Raw genomic sequence first — 22,828 nt, forward strand, 5'->3', positions numbered from 1 at the left:
GGACTCAGAGCGTGCCGGCAGGCCCCGCTAGCTGGCGTCAGGAAAATACTTGGCTGCTTTTCTCTGCTGCCTGTATGTATTAATGTTCCCAAATACAGAAAGGGCAAAGTTTTGGGGTTATAATCCCACACAGATGTGACGGGTGACTTTTGAGCATCGCCTCTCTTCTCCAGAAGCATGCTCTGGCCGCAGCACGCCACTCCAGGTAGGCTGTATTACCCAGGGAGTTCTCCGGGGGCTGTTTCCTAACAAAAACCCCATTGCTACATGTTTCAGTCAGAGCAGGGGACACAGAACTACAAACCTGGGTGTCTCATCCTGTTGGATATCTTTGTCTACTGAGTATCTGGAACATGGGCGTCCTTTTTTTTTCTACTGCAGTTGTCATTGCAGGGTTTAAAGGACTGACTTTATTGTGAGCGTTGTTGTCAATAAAGATAATTTTAACCATTATCTTTCTGTAACCTTTTCTTAGCTTTTTGGTGTGACAGGATTACATTTGCTATTTGATTCTATTGCAGTCTCTGTTAATTCAAATCTGATTTTTGTTACTTTATTACAGCATTCAGCAGCCATTGTATTTTATAAATATAAATGACATATAACTTAAAACACTTGAGTGGGACATTATAACTTGTCAGGTTGTATTTTAGAAACCCGATTTTCATTATTTTGTCAGGCAAACAAAGCTAAAATGTCTCTACTAGCAGATCGACTTACCTGGCTGGGAGCTCTGAAGTTATTTGAACAAGCCATCTGAAATGCTTGCTTCGTACATCTTACACAGGCAAAGCTCCTATCAAAAATAATCACTCTTAGAACCACCCTTTCATTTTTTTTTTCCTTTTCCTCCCTTCAACACATCAGCAGATACAAGAACTTATTTTAGAGATGTCTATGCATGTGTAGAGGTGGCGTAGGGATAGGGTATGTTTCAGATGGCACCAGCTGCCTCTGATGCAAGAGGAGGGGAATGCAATTACTTCTGTGGAAGTCTGTACATATTTGCCAGAATTTATAAATGTTTACAAGTAACTGGTCTTCACATAAGCAGGGCCCTCAGGGAGTGCTAGGCCCCCATCTGCTGGAGAGTTTTATGTCAATTCTGGTGATTTTTAGGTTATTTTCCCTGCATTTTTCTCGAAGAATTATCATCACTTGGCTTTCTTATTTAAATTTTGATAGTGCCTGGAGAGGCAAAGGCCTGATTGTTCCGAGTACTCTACATACATATGGTGAGAGACAGTTACTCTCCCAACAAGTTTTCTATCTAAATAAACAAGGTTAACAGGGCTGGGAAGATGCAGTAACTAACTCCTGTTTCACGGAGGAAGCACTAGAAAGTGAGAGGAGGAGAGGAGCTGAGCACCAAGCCCCAATCCTGACAGGCACCAAAATGCTTGCTCCTGGCGAGGGCAGAGGTTTTTGGAAAATATTTTCAAGTCGAAAACAGTTGGAAATGTATTTCAAGAAAAATAAACATTGCAATCTGCTTGGATAGCTAAGAAGGAATGGCATAGAGCTTGGCATCCCAGAGGTTATAGGCATTAATGGCTTTCAGCTGCTTTGATACCCTTCTGGGGCTATTCTGTGGCCTTCTTAGTAAGTTTGGTGGTTTGGGGAGCTTAATTTACAGCACTTCCATGTTATGATGCTTCTTAGAGCTCTGTCTTTGATTGGAGTCTCTCATAGGTACTTACACAGCAAAACCCTTGCTGTGACTTGACTCGAAATGATCCCCTTTCAAGTTTCAAGGACCCTGAGAAGGTAGCTGAGATGTCTGCCTCAGTGTTTGCAGGGAAACTGGGATAGGCTTGGTCAAGGAGCTTCTCACATGGCTGCAGTGAAACAAATGGGAACTCCTTCTAGGATGCAGCTTTCCTTCTAGGTATTGTTAGTCGGGATGGTGGGGAATGATGTAGGAGGATGTAACCAAGACATGCAGAACAGTCAGGCTTATAAAGAATTTCCCTCCTCTGTCCCCAAAAGCAGCAGAGAGAGTGTGCCTGAGACCTCCTTTGCATCTCCTGTGAGTCACCTCATAGCAGTGTGTTCCGGTGGTTAGAGCAAGATTATTTGCACACTTGCATTTTGCAGACATCTTTAAAGGCACCTTTAATTAGGAATGCATTACAGGTTACAGATAAAAAATATTTAAAAACTGGAGAAAAAATTGAAACTTGAAAATGTAAAATTGTGGGTGTTTAAACACAGATATTTGTCGTCAGCAGGGAATCGTTTAAGGAGGTGAATCCTACTATACCATTTTCCTGCTCTCCTGTGTAAGAATAAGGTAGGACAAAGGGGAAGGTGCCTCACAGCCCACTCATTCAGAGCTTCACAAGTTCACAGAACAGCAAGAAGAGGCCAAAATATCCCAATTTTGGAATTCTTCAAGAAATCGGCTGTTTCTCCTCCATGAGATCTAGAAATCCATCACAGACCCGCCCAAAGAAACTAACATGAAACCAGTCCCAAGTTGTGCCAGTGAAGAGTAGTTAAAATTCATCACAAAGAGTAGTTTGAAGGGTCCATCAGTCCAAGTTTGAAGTCCATCAGGGTTATAAAGGCAGCTGCCTGGTTACAACATGGGGCTGATTTGCAGAGGAAATGAATCATATTTAGGTAGAAAGAATCCTCTTCATTGCTCCAAATTATAATCACTTTGAAAGTGGCTGGATTCACCTGATTCTTCTGAAGTCCTGCTGTCATTCTGTGACCTGATGTGGTAGAGAAAGGATCAAACAATCTATCTATTTTGAAGAAAAAGAGAGAGAGAGAGAGAGAGAGAGAGAGAGAGAGAGAGAGAGAGAAACTGTACTTAAACCAAGCTGAGATGAGCAATATTGTTGTATATTGCTACATATTGACAACATGTATATTGCTGTATATTGACAACAATATTGCTAATATTGTTGTCAGCTTGGTTTCTTCAAAAGAAGAGTCTTTCCATAAGTTTGGTAAACTGCATTTATAGTGCTTATGCCCACAGATTTAGCTTGTAATGGGGAAATGTGCTATGTTTAAATACCCAGAAGGAGTCTGGAAGACAGATTTGTCCCGATAGCTTGTCATTTACCAAAATGGGTAGTGATAATTGGACACAGGAGACGCTTGCAGATCAGCCTTTAGTGGCAGTGCTGATAGTTACTGAAAACATCAAATATCTCATGGTGGGACTTCAGTGCCTTTTCCTCTGATCAGCCTGGGCGATGTCCCCAGCAAATGCCATATGCACTGTTCTCAACTGCATTTTATCAAGATATTTTCAGTTCAATCCCTTTCCTATTCTTTAACATATTGTACAGCTGTGTGCATATTAAAATGTACAAAATATTAATGAAATCGGAGAGGTGTAAGATAGGGATGGATAAACCCATCCTTCTGAGGTTGCCTTTGACTCTGGCCTAGAGTGCAGCAGGCATATTAATTACCTCCCTGGTTTAAACCTGTTCTTCAAACCTCGCTGCCCTTGATGAGTGTTATACCACTGATCTTCACCTTTTAGCCACCCCTTTAGTATTCTGCACCATAGGGCTCAATACTGCTCTAGCGGAGTGGAACAAGATGAAGAAGAAAATAACTTCTTCAAAGAGTAAAAAATCACAATTAGCAGAGCGTTCAAGTATCAGAGAGCCTCCCAATCTTTCTTAATTACAACCTCTTCTTTGCATTGCTTTTAGGTGCCACTTGCTGCTACTTTCTTTTAATTTATTTAATACTTTTTAAAAAATTGTGTTATATTATTGTAAGGCACTGCACACAACTATAATAGTAGAAATCTCAGGAAAAAGTCTCATATCTTTCTGACTTCTCCAACTACTTTTCTGCCTGTCAAGGAACTTCTGAGAACTGTGGGGTTTTTGTTTGTTTCTTTTCATGGTTGGGTGCCACATCTTAGATGCAGGGTACTTACTCATCTCATCTTTACCTTTTACCTTTCCCCTTTGTGCTTCTCTCACAGGGTATCCAACACTGCCTGCATTGGGTGTCTAGATTGCTTATTTGTAACATTTGTCTGTTTAAAGAGCTGCTGAAAGTGATATTCAGATGAAGCTAAATTGCTAGCTAAATATTGAATTGAGCAGTACACGATGAAGTCCCATGTGGTATTTTATTATTAATCACATCAGGAGGTTGTAAAGAACAATACCAATAATTAGTCAGCCTTCTAACCTCACAAAACAGAACCTGTTAGTTGCATTATCCTTCATAGTGTATTTTATGAAGAACTTGTTATTGTCCTCATCATATACCATGACATTTGAAGTATAGTTGCTGGATCTTAATAAGGACATTGCATGAATTAAATAATGCAAGTTAACTGAACAGGTACCATAAAGTTTATAGCAATAAAAGTATATTTATTTAGGTCTAAGCCAGTGTTCAATAGGTTAACATGTGTAATATAAAAGTTAACTTCTTGTTTCAGAAATAAGACCTTGGATTAACGGATGCTGGAAAGATTTAAGAATTTAGTTGCACTTTTAGCTTATGTTGTTACCCTAAACACAAGATAGTCAGTCTTATATGAATATGTTATATTCATATCCACTGCTTCTAAGACAGATGACCTGAATGTAGAAAAAAGATAATTCTAAAATATAATGGTAAGGATTTGTAAGGATAAGAAATGAGGCCATTAGTTAGCCTACAGGGAAGGTTTCTTTTCAGGAAGAATTCCTGTCCAGGAGAGACGTTAAAATCTGCTGAAATAAATGGGACTTAGGCATATACATAACATTAAATAAGTGCTTCAGTGTTATTATTAATCAGGATCAGAAAGTTTACTGAAGTTTGTGGTCGAGTCAAGAGAAGGTGTTTGATTATGTTCCCCTTGACCTGTTACAGCCTCAGTATACTGTACACTGCTATTTTGTCATTTTCTGAAAGATTATTGGGAATAAAAGATCCAAGGGAATTCAGTAATAGAGACTCGCTCAGGTTCTCAAAGGAGCACAAATGCTAAATGCATTTACAGATTTAAGTTCAAAGAATTTTGCTAAAAATTATTTAATTTAAAATCTGCTGCTATGTGCCAGAAATGTTTTCTCTGACCATGCACCATATATACATGAGTACCAGGCTGGCTTTATGCTGTGAACTGATATTTACATAGAGAATTGTTTTTCTTTTCTCTAGTTATAGACCTGCTGATGGGCTCATGCACAGAAAGATGTCATCTCAAGTAGCCCTCCACAAAGCAGGCTGGACTCTGAGACTGCCTGTTCTGCTGCTGTCCTCCCAAGTGCTCACCACAAGCCACAAATCGCCCTTTTAGGAAAGAGTGAGAAACTGAAGGTGATGTTAATCAGCAGCACCTATTCAAAAGCACATTTAAAAGGGGCTTACGATACTGTACAAACACACAAAGCCAATGGAAGCTTCAAAAAAAATGTTTTTTTTTAAAAGTAATATTAAATGTCCAGTATTTAAACTTAAGGTTGAAATCTCATCCCTAGCTTTCCTCCTACAGATTGTTGGGTTAGATAAATGTGTAAAAGAGAAAACCCTATTTCCGCTATTAGATATCTTCAGGTCTTCAATTTATTCTTTGTAACTGGCCCAAATTAATCCAACTCTGATAAGCTTAATTTGACCATATTTTTTTCAAAAGTTTTGAGAAGAAAGTTTTTTGTTTTCATCATCATTATTATTATTATTATTTTCCAAGAGCATTCTTTTCCATGAATCTAAGATGCTGAGAGCCAGGCTAGTGGGTTTCTTTGGTGTCTGAGAGCCATTCAAACACATTGTAAACTATATTTATTACCTTGTGTAAGATGCCAGGATAACGGAAAGAAGTGATAATGCTCTGTGTACACGTTGTGTTTACCTGGTTCTGCACAAGAATGAATGGAAATTTTACTTACTGTTTAACTAATAATTCATTAACCAGCTTTATTAGTTCTGCGTATTGATTTTACACCAACAGCAAATTTGATAAGTCTTTTCACATCTATTAAATAGTTTAATTTCTGATTTGTAGATGCTAAAATTAAAAGTCATGGCTGAGACATTTGGCTGCCAGGAATGAGCACACACCTATACAAACATAATGATAATTCTTCTCCCCCCCACTCCCAGGTTCTTTGCAGCATTGAATCGGTGTCTGATCTGCATGCTCACATGTTGAATTTTGTACACGTTGAAAATAAGAAACCTCTGACAGTACAGATAGGTGTCTGAGCGTGGAGTAAGATGCCCACTTAAAGGTCCCAATGAGGAGTCATCCAGGTGGATGTTGCAGCCCCAGTTAGATGCCCTGTCATTATCTTCAATTAGTTAAATGTGCTTACAGATGCACAGAAGCACCGTAGGGTAAAGGACATGGATGTGAACCTACGCAAGCTCTAACTGAAGCTCTTAGAGATTTTCTTCCGTGTGTAAGCATTGTTCATGGGGGGTAAATGGTGCAGGGAAGCGTGTTTGGAGCAGTGCTGGTTAGGAGTGATGCCCCGCTGCTCATTTAGATCATGAACTGTTTGTCAATACTAACAATTAGTGGGCTAAAGATCCCATTGACCACATGACAAGAATCAATATACACAGTACTTGTTAGTTATTTACCACAGAGTGTATTAAAGCCTATAGATTCACCATAAATCCTTTAAAGCTATCCTGCTATGATCCTTGCCACAACATGCATTGACACATCAATAAATCCTTTTGACAGGGGCGATATGTGAAAATCAATAGCAGTTTATCAGCTATTTCCATGTAGTCTTTTCTACAAAGGTTTAAAGATCTTCTCCCAAAGCTGTATAAATGACAAGGTGTAGGGACAGATCTCGTATCGAGTAGTGACCTTGATTAATGCCGTTTGCTCCAAGAATTTTGTAAATCCCATACAAGGGACATAAAACTGGTTGTGGTGAAGATCAATCTGGAAAGTGCTTTTCAAAGCTTTTACTAGAAGTATTTTTTTTTATTTTTTTTTTGGAAAAGTGAATGAACTTTCTGTATGCACACAGAATGAGTTTGGCTTTTTCTTGAAAAGAAAAAGAAGTTTCTTCTGCTGATTAAAAAAAAAAAAAAAACAGTGTTTCCTTCTCACTAAGCCATTTGCTATAATGTGAAGGCCATCAGCATACACACGCTGTGCTATGTACTTATTCTGCTATACAAACAAAGTTTCATTGTAAAATAGATTGAAAACATATATGTATAATGTAAAAGTATAGAATTTCAGCAGAGTAGCCCTTTTTACCTGTTTTTTCTTTAGTGCTTGAGGAAATTTGAGGTGATCCCATCTGATTTCAAGTGTCAAGCAGTCTTTTAAAAATTAGGCTCCTTAGACTTCCAGTGGTTAGCTTTCATGTCTAAGTAGCAGATTATTTAGATTTTTGCAGTGATTGCCTCTATGCACGCTTTCTTCCAAACATGTTCAATAGTTTTATCCTGGAGTTATGACATGACTTGTTCTGCCAGCGAGTCCTGATTGTCCTGGAGAATGCAATAACCTTGGAGACTATTGGAAAAAAATAAATCTCACTAAAATACAGAAACATATCTGAGGCAAAACTTAAACAGAAAATAATATCTACATTAATAGCATAGTAATTCTTTTTTAGATTAAACTTTTTCCCCCATTTCTTGCACAACAAATGAATAGCTTGAATTCCAAAGTAGGCAAAATATTTAATTAGTTCTGTATCTTGCATTCAGGGGCATGTAAGTCATGCAGCGGCTTAAAAGCATCTCAAACCCCACAGAGAGGAAAGGATAAGGAAGCCTATTACATGGCTCTTTGGGAGTACCTCTGCCAAAGTCAGCTTTGATATAAGCAAATCCAACTCCCACTTCAGTCAATGGGAGCTGGCGTTGCTAATGGTAGGGTTCAATTCTGCCCCTTCCGTATAATTTTTCCTGTGAAAGCCGAATGTATTGTGTGGTACAACTCAGTGCGAGCGTTTCCTGAAAAGTGTTCCGCAGAGATACTGGCCCTAAAGGAAAGAATAATAATGCTTTGGCATACCTTGAGAAGGTTTTAAATGAACTGATGGAAAAGAGCTGTAACATTCATGATGGGAGATTCCGCTTTCTCAGTCTCCCCCGCCCCGTGCTATACAGCATTTTACTATAAAAATCTTACCTAAAGCCTCTGCTCTAAAATCTGTTATTCTGCCACCGGTATCATACAATTTTATACATTACATTATCTGCCTTTCTTCCTTTTTTTTTTTTTCCTGACCTCTCCTTTATTTCTCCTTTGTGTTTTTCCCTCTGATGAATCTCTGAGTACTGATCAACGTCACGATCAAATGGCAGTAAAAGAGAGGGAAAACTGTGCGTTGTTTGACTGCCTTGTTTATCATGTAAAGCTTTTTGGATGGCATCCCCTTCCTGGTTTAAATGCATGACCTATCCTTAAAACTTATTAGAGAATTTTTCACTTTTCATGACGGATTTGTTAAATACCTTCTCCCTGTCTCTCTCTCTTTTAAAGAGAAAAACTGTGTTTTCATTCAGAGCTGTTCTTTCTCATTAGGGTAGTCGGGATTTCTCGGCACACAACCAGGATGGGCTTCTGATATGCGCTGTAGGGACTGCGAGCTGAAAAGGGAGCAAAGAATGGAGAAATAGGTGGAATAAAATCCACATAAACAACCGAAGAACAATGATCCCTGAATGAAAAACAAGGTAGAGTAGCCTCGGGCAACAGATAACCCAAGCTTGAGCTGACCTTGGCAGCATGACAGGGTCTTTACATAAGGACAGAATCCTCCAGCAATTTCATCAGGTTTGCCCCACTGTCAACCTTGCATGTATTGTTATTTTACATCTTCTTTTCTTTTTTCCTGCTGAAGTGTATTTATTGCTCAAGTGTGTTTATTATGGCTAATGCAAGGAAACTCTCTAAGTACGCTTGAGCTCTCACAAGTCTCTCAAACTCCAGAGTACTGATGAAATTCAGGATTGTTTTTTTGTTGCTGTTTCAAAACTCTTGAGCCAGGGAAAATTAGATACTAGTTCTGCACCAGCAGGGTTGGATTTTGGGCATAAGAGCAGTCTTGCTTTTCATTTTGGCATAGGCGTGGAGTATATCTTTTGCCCTTTCTGCTGTGAATGTGCAGTTAAACTAACAGCAGAGGATGGAAAGGCAGCCGCTTCAAGCACGTCAGTTGGCAGCAGCAAGACCTTAAGCATGAACAGATTTGTTGAGGCAGCTTTCCCAGCCTATTCAGTAAAGGCAACCAATTCTGAGCCTTGTGTACTATGAGCTGATGGAGTCTATTAAATATCCTCACATAAAACACGACGGGGCCAGTGTAAGGGAAAGAAAGGAGTATTCATTTAGAGACCCAAGTCCAAAACTGTCAACAGTTCTGTCTTACCAAGGCTACTTGTTTGACTCCTCAGTCGCGAAGGATGCATCTTACTTAAAAATTGTTGAGGCTGCATGAGATTTTTATATTATAATAACTTTGCTGTTTCTTTGGTTAGAACAAATGATCATGCTGCTGCACCCACGGCTCATATACACAGATGAAGCTCTGGCCAGCTGAGAGAGAAAGAGTGCTAGGTGGTGGGTTTTTACAGACTACGGTGTTCCCTACACACCTGTGTTGTCGCATGAGACGAACTTCTAAAAGTCACAATATATCAGCAAAGCCAAATGCTCGTGAACTAAGCTGTAAAGGATAAAAATGTGTTACCACAGCAGAACATCTTTTGATGTTTTAGCAGTTTAAATGTTAATGTTACTGAAGACAGTGAATTGTGAATTCATTGATGACTGCTGAAGGAGCATTTCTACTATTTGAAGTATTTTGTGTACATTGTTATTGAAAAGGATGAGTCCTGTGACTTTAAAAAGCAAACCAGTGAAAACATTATTAATTTGCAATGCTGCTGAAAAGAAAGGGGTCTTCTGGTTGCATAGTTAAAAAGAAAGGCTGTTGTCATACAGCTAGTTAATAATTATAAATTATTACATGAAGTGCTGTTTGCTGTTTGTTGTTTTCAAAGGCAGAGAGAAATTTTGTCAGTCTTCTGCTGATTGTATCCATCTTGATCAGATGTGTTCCTGATTCTGCTGCAGAGGAGGTGCAGTGGCAGAAATCTGGGGAAAAAAAAAAAAAAAAAAAAAAAAACTCTAGGAAATACTGCTGCATGAATTCACGCAGGGAACCACGAGGTCCCTTCAGAAAATGACTGTCCCTACAGCTGACAATTCAGGTTAGGTAGGAGCAAAATTAGAAAATTGAACAAACAAATAAATAGCAAGGAGCGAGAGCGAGGATTTCAGAGGCAGGGATTTATTTGGTAGCCAGGAAGATAGTTGTATTCCTGCCCTCCAATCTGACCTACTTTCTTTGCTTTAGTTGTTTCTCTCTTTTGCATGAACGATGAACTAGAATGTGTATTAAATAAGTAGCAGTGTTACGGCAAGAAGAGGTTATATTTCAGTAGAAAGTCTGTATCAATTGCTTTAGAGAGTTTGTAAATCCACTAATAGACATATCTGAAATCTGAAGTCTGACAAAGCTGCACAGGTATTTAACTAATTTAATGGAAGGTAAAAGCTTAGTAGAGTTGGTTAGTTGGGGAGGCGACAAGCAGATTGTGTTTTCAGCATAACTTCAGTTGTTTTATGACAAAACCAAACCACCACTTCTCAATTTGTGCTGTGCGCAGTGGGATGACAATGTTTTGCTTCTTTCCACGTATAGGAAGGTGGTATGCTAAAAAAATAAAAAGCTTTTCTTCTTGAAACAGTATTTCATCAGCTTCGAGGATCGTAAAGAGAACGGACATTTAAAAAACCAACAAAAATCCTGATGGAGTCTAGGCTCTGTGCTCAGTCTGCCCATTACACGTGTCTAACCCTGGGAATCTGTCAACCCCATAGACTCTTGCCAGGCTCTGAGCCAGGGCAGGTAGGTCAGGTAGGGGAGGGCTTGCTTTTTGAGATGTCCCAGCCTAGATTTTAGCTGAGGTCCTCTCAGGTTGCCTAAAGGAATCTGGCAGGTGGCATTCAGGAGACCTCTGCAGAGATGTGTCCTCATCTTTAAACCACTTGGACGGCCGCTGCAGAGGAGGGACAGTTGCCAGTCACTCCTAAACTCTTCCCAGCCCTTTCTGGAGAAACTGATGTCATGATTCATCTTTGCATGGGGCAGTGCTCATGTTTCCCTGCTGTTTTATGCCTCGGCACAGGAGGAGGTTCTTTGTTTTCTCTCCCCTCATGCTCGCTCCTTGCAGTCCCATGCAGGGCTCAATGCAATCTGGCCCATGGTAGAGATTTGGAAACCATTTGCTTGCTCTTCTACAACTTTCAAGGCTTGCCAGCAATACTGTGGGAAGCCTGGAAAAAATTAAAGCGTTATTCTATCCTGAAACTTGTCTCTGCAAAAATGCTATTCTGGGCTCCCATGTTTATTGTTTCTCCATGATTCTCTTATGAAATTTGATCCATTTTAAAAAGGGGACCAAAAAAAAGAAAGAAAAAAAGAAAAAAGAAACAGAATCCCTAATTACCTGTCCAGCAGCCTCCCTCGGTGAGCAGTGAGCCAACCTGAATTCTTGCTCCTGAACCTCAGGAACAAGATTCTTCAGAGGGATTTAGCTAACAATTATCTTTGATAACTGAGCCACAACAGGGCTTGGCATATCCTCCTATAGCTATTTTGACCATGCCACTAAATAAAAATACCACTGGTAAACACCAGTTAAAAGACCACTGATGGTATGCACCTCTGGTTAAAAGGAGTCAAAAACAGCTGAGAAAGTCTCTACTGTGTTTGAGATTACATTTTTTTTTTCTTTAGCTGAAAAAACTGAAGCTACTTGACAGCAAATTCACACTGCAAGTCTATTTGTAAATGTTATTATATTGACTGGTTCACAGGGAAAATGGAGGGCTGCAAAGCGTGGGGCAGGAGGAGGGATTTGCTCTAAGTGCTTTCTTCACCTGTATTTCAGCACCCTTTACCCAGCCTGCAGAGTAACTTCTCTTTGAAATGCGAGCCACAAACCGATCCTCCCCTGAGCCCTCTTACAGCAGCCCACGTCACCCCCGTACGTAGTTCATTTGTAGCGAGACCCTGGGGTTTTCAATGTTTTATCTCTTTAAAATTCAGTGAAGTTCCTCTCCAACTTTGCTTTAGAAGCTCTGTATACACTCAGAGAAATGCACATGGCACATAGCTTGGCTTATTTAGGTTTGTGGCAGAGAAGTTGTGCTCTGCTGAAGGAGTTCCTGTGCCATTAATAAATACAGTAAGGTACATCCTCCCACGTTGTGATGTGAAGGAAATCCGCGAGAGTTCGGGATTAAGCACAGCAGATGCATTAGTGGTCAGATCTTGCAAAGCGGTGAGGAGCCTTTGAATCTCTGGGAACCGTTTCTGTTTCTGTTTACACACAGAAAGCAAACAAATAAGCTCAATCAAGTCTCCTTGATCTGTGAAAAGTAAAGCTCTTCTGGCCTACAGAGCGGTAGAGAAGACCTTTGAACTGTTCCCCAGGGAGCTAAGAGCTTGCTCGTTATTAGTTAGCTTGGGTGTGTACTTATCTCCTTAAATATAATTAACAAAAAAGATCAAGATGAACGGAGCACTTAGTATTTATTTCTGCATGGAAAAGCCAGGAAACTCAGAAGTCACATTTGCAAATCTACCTTTTATTCTTTTGGTTGTGCCTGTACAGCGTGTCTTGGTAGGCACTGGGATGGGAGAGGCTCTGTACGGAGGATCTGGCCTCACGTCTTGGCCCTAGAGGCCCCGCAGAGACTGAGTGTCTCAATGGAGTGTGTCCATCCAGCGTTGAGCAGTGCAGGCAACCCCACACCAGAACCCTAAAGTTTGGTGTTTGGCACCAGGCAGGTGAAGTCTGGTGCAGCAGGGTAACCTACTGCCTCAACCCTCAGTGTTAGTTGAGAATCCCTCTGGCTATCTGCTTTTCAAACTGGCTCTTGCTGGTAGCAGGGCACATTTTAAACACAGCTGTTTTCCCCTGTTTGAACATCAATTATAATATAGCCATTAAAAAAAAAATGTGGATACTTGCAAACAAAGAGAATTGCCGGGCATTACTTGTTACAGTCATTGCCAGGGTTGATGTTCTCATTACTTCTAGTTTTAAAAGTCCTTTTGGCCCATGACAAAAGGATTTTTTTTTCAGTCTGATGACATCTTGCAAAATAAAATAATGCACTCTTAAAGTAATGTGCAGTGAAATGATTGCCAAAGTCTATCACAGAAGACTATGCTTTCATTATATCAGAAGCATCAGTAATCACATGTTTTATACTATGTTTTGTGCTCCTTGTTGGTGTAATAGATGAGGTTTTTCTAAGATTGCCTGACATTCTCCATCATAACTCACTGCTTGCAGTCACTGATAACTTTGCCAGACTTTAACCATCTCTGTGGGCTGAAGCTTTCCATGCTGGGTTTCTTCTTAGTTAAATCTGTTTTGGAAAATTTCAGCAAAAAATGATTCAAACATTTCCAGGCATTAGGCAAGGGGAAAATATATTTGTTTTGACCACACTGAAAAAAAGTTCTGGCAACTCTTGCTCTGAATAGCTGTAGCTTCCCCTCCCTATCCTTTTTCCCCCATCCTATTGTTTTGGAATAAGGATCTGAAATTTGGCAGGGGGGTGATCTTTGTCTTTTAACATTTTTATGGAAGGCATCACGTTGAGCGACGTTATAAATCTTTGAGAAAGTTTAATGAAGGCAGGTGGGAGCATGGAATTAGCTGAGGGAAGAAATAGTGCTATCTATGGTTAGTGCCGTGGGGGCAATGGGTGAAAGCACGGGGGAAAGGGATATATAGAGAGAAACAATTGATGAGGGATGAGGCACGGGTATTAAACTGGAAACCAAAGGGAGTTACAGGATTTAGTATTTCCTACACAGAAGATTGGGACTTGGAGTCTGCATTTGCAGAAGAAAAGATCCACAGTGGAAGAGGGGTGAGATGCCCACTGTCCTGTCACCAGCAACAGCTGGCTTGGGAAAATACAAACAAGAGAAACACCGGAACGGACAACTGTTTTTTACTGACATACTGGCTCATCCTGAACTGGAGGCTGCACCTGTAGCATGATGTTTAGGCACTACCAATGCATTGTGCCTCCAGTGAAGTACTTAGTAATATGTTTTAAAATTTGTTTGTGCTTGTGGCTTCTATAAAGCTCGGCAGCAATAAGTTCTGCAGCATGTGCACTGAATGAAAAATTACTTCCTCTCATTGGGTTTAAAACCGAGTGCTAATTTTATTAGGTGTCCTCAGATTTTTATTTTTTTGCAATTTATTTATTACAATGATGATTATTGTACTGAAAAAAAATTCCTAATCACAGACAAAAAAGTCCAGAACTTTTATGAGTTGTAAACCTCCATTGTACCCGTCCCCAGTTGCCTCTTTTCCAAGCTGAAAGCATGCGGTTGGCCTTTTTTATCACTACTTATCATTAAGCCAGTATTTCTATGGAATTATCCATAATGGTTCCAAGATTTTTGTGCCGAGTGATAATAGCTAGGGTCCGTTGTGGTTTAGATCTAATTAGGATTGTTTCCCCTCATATGCATTACTTTGCATTCATCAATACCCTCTGCTGTTTTATTGTTGTTTGGTATTTCAAGCTTCTCACAACTCCTTGCATTCAGATTGACTATCCAGAGTGACTCTCCATGCCTGGCAAACTTCTTCATGTTATTATCCATCTTCTTTTCAAAGTCCTGCAAATATGATCTCAGGTCCTTGGGAGATCAGCGGTTTCCTCTTTTCTCAGCTTTCAGCTGGCCAGTTATTTCTACCCTCTGTTATCTTTTAGTGATTTATTAAGCAAGTCTTTGGTTTTCCTGTATTAAAACTTGGAGTACAATAAAACTGTCTTACTTTCATAAAAAAAAAAAAAAAAAAAAAAAAAGAAAAACTTCAATGCTGCCACTTAGGAACTTGAAGATGCAAGAATTCAATTTGCCTATGAAACTAACAGGCATCTTTTAGCTTATAATAAATTCTCCAATTAAATGATCACACAGTATCTTATCTTACATTTCCTGCTTTCTTCAGTGGCCAGCATGGCTCTATAATAGGAACAAATCAGTATAACAATGGACTGTTATCCTGATTGTCTGGAGAATTTGGTAACTCTGCTGTCAATACAATGGGAAAATATGTCTCCCCGTTAAGGTGGTTAAACACTAAGCTGAATAATTGGCTGTATTTTCACTCCTAACTTCAACACACGAGCACATGCCACACAGGCAGATACGTGGAGAGATAGATCTATGCACGTAAGCTCTTTCTTCTAAGAGTAACTCAGAATTACATTATTATTGTTAGGAAATCGCTTCTTCTCCAGGCAGTAGCAGAACCACTGTCCACTCTGGTGCAGAACAATTGCTTGCAAATGATTAGGCTTAAATGTTGGCAAAATAATATCTAAACTCTCAAGACAACTCTGGTGTTTATAAATCAACACCAGCTGTTCCTGTTTATGCAATACTTTGTAAAAATAAAAGAATAAAATAGAATCTGATATGACAGCTCATATACCAAGACTCAGCTTTCTGCAAAAACAAACCAGGCCCTTAAAAAATGCGGGGTTTATTTCAGATACTCTAACAGAGCCAAGTGGTCTCATGATAATAAATTTAACCATGTTTCTCTAATGCCTTTAGGCATATGGCAGGTACTTGGCAAAGAGATTCCTAAAGCTGAGCCATTAGAGATGTTTTCTTGCTGTCCCTCTGGAAGAACGAAGAGGAAGACCCTTTCATACGTAGCACCTGTCAAGCATTTCTGAGTCATGTCAGGCTCAAATTTGCCCGAAGGGCCAAATTCTGATTTCTGTCACACAGGTTCTGTCACAAAATGTGACGAGATTCTGTGAAGTTGCTGGGATTTGCGGGAGCAGACTTGTCCTCAGGATTTAGCCCCTAAATCTCTCTCGTGAGCTGGGTGTGTAATACTGTTGAAGTATTTATTACTCCTTGCATAATTAAAAGCTCTTTCATTGCTTATTTTGATGGTTATTACTCCAGTGTGGAGTGGTCTAGCTTACACAGTTTGCTAGAACCAGTTAAGCTGGAGAGAAAAGTAAGATTTAGTTATCTCACAGGTAAGTGCCTGGCCCCCAGACCAAGATAAAAGATCTGGGAGATTTTTATATAGTAAAAATATTTATATAAAGCATATGGCGAAAGCCAGGCCTCTTGGAGCAGAATTGCAAACCAGCCTTGTGCCATGTCCCCATCCTCAACACAAAGCTGTGGTAGAGTGGCCTTTAGAAGGGAGGGGAGGGGTATTTTCTGTTTTGTTGTGAAAGCTCAGCACTTCTCCAGAGGTGGTCCTCACCCACACACAGCTTTCCACCCAAATCCCTGAGGATGGGAACTTGAATTTTTCTTCTCAGAAAATGAGCAAAGTGAGCGCTATTTTTCCTTTTAAATGTCTGGAAGGGGTAATAGGGGCTGCATCATTACCTCTGCTAGGATTTTAGTTTGCAGTTAGGTTGCCACTGGTGAAGCCAAATATCTGGATGTCTTCACTTGTTGCTCGTTGGGTCGCATTGCAAAGCAGTTGTGATGTGTGAGCTGGAGTCCTTTCCAGCTGAACTAGAAGAGGTGATCCAGGAGCACACCAAAAGGTCTCTAGCTGCTCCTCAGCATTCAGTCTGTGAGCACAGAAGGGATGTAAACCCTTCTGTCCCACTCTCTCACCCCCAGAATCCATGTGCTGTGGGCATGGGATCATCAGCACCCAGTGTTTTGCTCCTATTGCAGCTTGCTAACATAGACGTGCCTGGAGAGCTTCTGTATGGAAAGCTATTGGTTAGCCTCCAAAAAGCCAAACTCTCTACCTCCCAGCAGTGCTCTGTTCCCTTATCTCTGGAGCAGTTTTCCCTCTGGTGTTGTCCCATCTTGGTTCTGCAAGTTTGTGTTTCCTTCTAAAAACAGTGGCAGACCCTCAAAAGGATGGCTAAGAAGGGATAAATGTCTTCTTTTGGACTGAAATTGAGAGCACTGCTTAGGCGCAGGAGAAGGCAGTTTTGAACCTCTGCATGTTGCATGTTGGCTTGACTTTGGACCTCCTCAGCAAATACTTTAGTGATGAGACTGTCATGTAGAAATTTTCTTGTCTCCAGCCATAATGTCCCAGCCTTTCAGGGGGACTTGGTGCTGCCTGTCACTTGCTGAGCTGTCACATTGCAGCTGCAGGGAGGTCCTGGGCAGGACAGAACTGAAATCCAGCTAATTTAGGATCCCTCAGTGCAAACGTGACAGTGTTTGCAGAGAGGGAGAGATTACTTTGTGGAGGCTTTTTTATTAAAAATATGGATGAGGGCAGACTTTAATTGACCCAGTCTCTTTTGGGTGATAAAGGCATTCTTTGGATCTGGCTTCCTATTCTTTCTAGACAGCAAAGCTGTAAGTTTGTCATTCATGAGTTGTTCAAAAGCAGATCTTAAATTTTGTGACTGCTTTTGGAAATTGTTCAGATAAGTGTTATATCTCACCGTTTATTGTTCATGAACTGCTTGTAACAAATTTCCTATCTCTATTCAGATTTGCTACTCTTGCTTTATGGTTGGTCACCTTTACTCATAATTTCCTTTTTTTTTGTTAATGCAAACAGAAATCCCAACAGAATGCCCACATCATCTGGCAGAATAGCTAGTAGCAATAGTAGGTTATCATGCTGTTTTTTCTAGTCCCTGATTCTGCAACTTGTTTCTTTACAAGCTACCTCTGTCTCTGCTGGAAATAAATTTAATTTAATCACAAAGTGATTTTTTCTTTTGATGATTGCATTCATCTTGGCAACATGCTCCTAAATTCATTGTTCACAAACATTTGTATGAAATAAACTTTGGTTGCAAAAATCTACATAAACAAATGAAAATGAGACCAGATCTGTAATTTGAGAAAATCCATAAAAAAAAAAAAAAAAAAAAAAAAAAAAACTCTTCGTTATTCAGTGACTACTCCTATTGACTGTTACACTACAAACAGATGCCTGTAGATCTGTCACCAGTGTGGTGGTAAGACAAGGCATTAAACTGAATACTTGAGAAGTGGGATGTACTTTCTCTGCCTGAATTTTATGGGCCTTGCCTTGGTAGAACTGTTCTCAGAATATTTATTGTTCAAAAGCCACTTTTATTTCTAAATAGTATAGAGCAGTAACTATATACAAAAAAAGTGCCATCATTTTTTGAGGGCAGGGTTTGGGGTTTGGGTGATATTTGTCATAATGGTTTAAAGCAAATCAAAAGGGTAAAATTAAAAATACTGTCCTGTTAGCAGTAGCCTGGTTGCAGAGTGGAACAAAACAGCATACCTGGGAAGGGAGTTGTTACATCTTGATCTGCAACCAAATGCTGGTGGTTGGCGCTGCCTTCAGGGTGTCACTGTCCAAAGGGACATGTAGACATCCCTCCTACTTACTGAGTTGTATGCATCTGGGAAGTAAAGGCACGAAACTGTGAAACTTCCTTGTTTGGAGATTTTCTGGGGCATGACATTTTAGTGGCAGAATCAGCTAAATAGAACACATTATTTTGGAACTCTATTTTTAGCTTATTTATTTACTACTTGCCAGACTCCTAGTCAAGAGGGGATAACCCTGGCCCTAGTGATAAGTTTTAACAACTGCATGTTTATGCACCGGTGGGTATCAGGAGGTCAGTCATAAAAACCTGTCAGTTTGTATTACTTCTCTGCTGACTTTCTACCAAAGCATGAAGGAAGGAGAGCTACCATCTTTCTCTTCCTAGGAGTGGGTGGTATGTTGTGAATTAGATTAAAAAAAAAATGTTTTCATTCCTATATCGGTGCAAAATGTTCTACCTTTGAGGACTGCAGAAAAAAATAATTTCCATGTATTTACTCTCTCACTGAGGCAGAGAAACAGCTTTTACAGGTGAAAGCAGTGGAAATAATGTACAAGACATGCTTCTTCTGGTTCTTTTTAAAAACTCATTGACAGTGCTCTCAGATGCTCGTGCTATCTAGTGTTGAATTCTGATCAGGTCTCTCCAAAGCAGATCTGTTTGGATATTAATGAACCGTTAATTTTTAAGTCATATGCAACAGGGAATAGTGGCACTAGCATCATCTTTAATATGTTCAGGTCATTTTCTTTTGATACCGACACTGAAATCAAAGAAGCTGAATGAAACAAGATAATATCAAAGATGATCACAGTTTTTTCTGCACCAAATGAAAAATTTGTACTCTCTTTAACACCCTGCCTCCAAGTAAGTTTCCAGTTTGCTGATATTGATGGCCATGAGGACGAACATCTGCAATTAAAACAGGAAAGCCACTCAGTCATTCTACCCAACGCAGAGCCAGGCTCTGAAGGATTGTGTGATTGGCTTAAATGTCATCCTATTAAAGAAGAAAAAGAGTTTGGAATTCCCTTTATTCCCTTGTTCATGTTTAAATGCATTTTGTCACACTCAAGCGTCTCTCTGCAACCATAGTTACCATCAGGCTAGACTCCTGTTCTTAAGAAAAATAACACACTTTAATATCTATCTGGATTACCCGAGAGCTTTGATTTCAAGCTAATTTTTAGATAGGACAAGCTACAGAGTGCAGGTCTACAGCAGAAGAATAGCAGACCTAGTTAACTCTGAGCTTGTAGCAAGAAAGCAGATCCTGAAAGCTAAGCTACAAGGCCTAACCATTTTCTCCCAGCACAACGCCATGCAGAACTGGCACTGCTGCATCTCATGTGGGGTAGCACCTATCGGTCAGGAAGACAGTCAGAATTCTTTTGATCATCCTCTGGATGGGAAATATATGTATATTATATTGGAACACAATCTACAGTAATTTTCTTGGAGCCATTTATGGTAGCAGTAGTCAAAGTGAACAAGCTGTATACCCTCTTCTCTTTATTTCATTGTAGGGCAAGTTACTTTTGGGTTTTTCTTTGTCAAAATCTGACAGAATCAAGGCCCTCAGTTTTGGCCTCCTTGGAAGTACAAAAGTACTTGATTAAATTGAAGAAGAACCTAGCAAATGGGCATTTTATTGGATAGAAAAAGGATTATAGTCTTTCAAGTAGGGAACCAATTCTTAGAGAAATGGTTACTTCATATGGTACCACCTTTTCACCTTACATTTCTTAGGAGACATTTTGTATGCTCAACTGCTATGCTTATTATAATAGGAACACTGTGGAACATCATATTTCCTTTTATGTTTGCATGGCACTGCTGCTGCTGGCCCAATAGGTTAGATATTTCCATATGACATTCTTGATTGTGGGACTCATCCTGTGTGACTTAGAGAACACTGCTGTTTTCACGTCCCATCCAGAGCAATGGGATTGGTTGGTATATATCATCTGAAAACCCACAGAACTGTATGTCTGAAGCACACTGTGTAGTACAGTTGAGAATATTCAGCATCTCTGCAGTTTTGAGGCCATTTCCCTTGGGCAGTTTGGTATCACCTGCTCGCTTGCTACTACTGAGTACTTGGAATGTTGGTAGAGGGATGAAGAAAATGCTAACAGATTAATTCTGCTTGTGGTCCCTTCAGATAAAGGGTCATGAGTATTTTCAGGGATAGATGGGCACAGCTGTTTTGATGGTGTACTTGTTCTACACGTCCATGAAGGCCTTAGGCCTCAAAGGCCTACAGTTGTCAGTGGTACTAGAGGGTGCTGAATCAAACCAAAAGACAGCCAGCCTGGGTCTCACCCCTGCAAGATGTTGAGCCTTACTGAACTAGAACATTTATAGGGGTCAGAACAAGGGGCTGCTTGCTTAATACAAAGCATATTTGATCTTCAATACACTCCTTCATCCTTGCTGATGTGCACTAGATACGTGGTAGGCTCTGTGCTGAATGGGCAGTTTCTGGTGGTCCTCTTCCAGCTCTCAGACCTCACATGTTTTGGAGGTTACAAAAAGCTCACATTCGTTTTAGTGCCCCAGACCAGGGATAATTTAATACATGATTTTAAGAGGCAGATGACCTGATCCAGCGAACATTAGTAGAGGAGCTGAGAATATCAATAAAAAAGTAAGCACATCCACATGTGTCACAGTGTATCTGTTTGTAGGAAAAACAAACAAACAAAAAAAAAAAACCTCTTCCAAATCAGAAAGTGGAACTGAGAACAAATAGAGGGAGGAAAAAGAACAGGAGTAATTTCCTCGAAAGCAGACAGGTGATCCTTTGGTGTGTCATACAGAAATCAGATGTGAAAATCAAGCTGATTGTGGAGGAACTAATGTGCAGGAGAATCCTAAAATGTTTGAACACCTAGCACCCAAACCCAGCACCCTCAGACAAGAACCTAGAGAGAGATCCAGCTGTGATTTGGATCTGATCAATTTTATAGTCTCTGATTAAAGACAGTGCATAAAAATATAACATCTCACCGTGGTTGTCACTGGATTGGTAGAAAGCAAGCTGTTTGGTTTGGATCCACATGAAGCCCCTTCTAACCTCAACCATTCTGTGATATACTCTAGGCTGGGCTTGACTTAAGCTTCCCCTAGTCTAAGAAGACATTAGCACTGAATCTTTTCTGATTTTTCTCACTTTCAGATGACAGCTCCTCTGGCAGTTACATATTCCCAGGAATGGGACCATGTAGTTTCTTGGCTTTGTCAAAGGTATTGCTGCCTTCTCAGGCTGTTTAGCAGTCTGAACACAAATCTTCCCAAAAAAGCTCAGAAATTGTACGGCACTCATAAGGAACACAGAGTCCTTTAAAAAAAAGTTTAGGGTTCTGAATACAATTGTTCCTTATTTTAACTAGAAATACACTGTTTTGTTGTAGCAAACCAAACCAAACCAACCAACCAACCAACAAAAAAAAACGAAGCCCTCCTACCGTATGCTTTTGTTAAGACCTTTGAAAGAGCTCTTAAGAGTTTTCAGAGATCTTAAGGTCTTTGAAAATAGGTCTTAGTTCCCTGAGAAGTTCATTCCTATACATAGCTGCTTTAAATTATTTCACTCTCCTCTGCAGCAATTCTGTGCATGATTCACCATGTTATGCAAAAATGTTTTCTTTCTTAAAATAGTTGTCTGTGTGTTTGAGCTTTCTCCCAGGCTTCATATTCTTTATGGTTATAAAAGGCTGTATGAACAATGATATTTTTGTTTAGGCTATAGATATGCACCATGCCTCTAGATCCTCTTCCTTGAAGAAACTGGGGAGAAAGGGAATTGCTTTTCCCAAGGCTTTGTTTTCTCTTTCTCAGAAGATGCTTTCACCTGTAAGCCAACTAGGGTAAAAATCTACATCAACAATCCTACATGTCACTCACTAGGCTCTCAGACTAATATGAAAGTTAAAAATCAGAAAGACATGTTAGTTTTCACAATGGAGTTTGTTGGATGACATAAGAACACCAAAGAAGTTCATAGTTCCCAAGCAAATTTACAAGCTTTCCATAAACAAGCTTTCCACAGTGTCACATGCATATCATCATTTTTATACCGTTTTATGTCCTACCATTTTACACTAAGAAATTTTAAAATAATTGGAAAATACAGAAGGACAAACACCATTGATCAAAAGCTAAGAAATCTCAAGTGAATCAGTTTTACTGCTGATCTAACAGGTCTACAAAGTCTGAAGTGATAGGTTGTAATTCATAGGAGGCTACTGCTGTGATGAAAATATGTTTAACATTTCATTAGAAGCTTATGAACCCAGAGGTGAGGCCCCGGTGGATTTTAGTAAACAGCATAAAGACTATTTTTTTTCCCTAAAAAAAAAAAAAAAAAAAAAAAAAAAAAAGGATTAAAGTGGGTCCTGTTACGATCTTTCAACTAGATTGTATAGATTGTATCAGGTCTCAGCTACAAGGATAACCTTAGTGGGT

General features: G+C 39.7%; 1 protein-coding gene and 1 long non-coding RNA gene across 13 annotated transcripts in view; one reads left to right on the forward strand and one right to left on the reverse strand.

Moving 5' to 3' along the window:
• LDB2 (LIM domain binding 2) overlaps positions 1 to 22,828 on the forward strand; it is a 367,641-nt gene that overhangs the window by 192,138 nt on the left and 152,675 nt on the right. The gene's annotated exons all lie outside the window — the stretch shown is intronic.
• LOC118165693 overlaps positions 17,433 to 22,828 on the reverse strand; it is a 33,119-nt gene continuing 27,723 nt past the window's right edge. The window contains exon 4 of the long non-coding RNA XR_004750180.1: positions 17,433 to 17,443. This is a non-coding gene — a long non-coding RNA (uncharacterized LOC118165693). The remainder of the gene's footprint in view (positions 17,444 to 22,828) is intronic.

The sequence above is a fragment of the Oxyura jamaicensis genome, chromosome 4 (assembly GCF_011077185.1).
Source record: "Oxyura jamaicensis isolate SHBP4307 breed ruddy duck chromosome 4, BPBGC_Ojam_1.0, whole genome shotgun sequence".
Lineage (NCBI taxonomy): Eukaryota > Metazoa > Chordata > Aves > Anseriformes > Anatidae > Oxyura > Oxyura jamaicensis.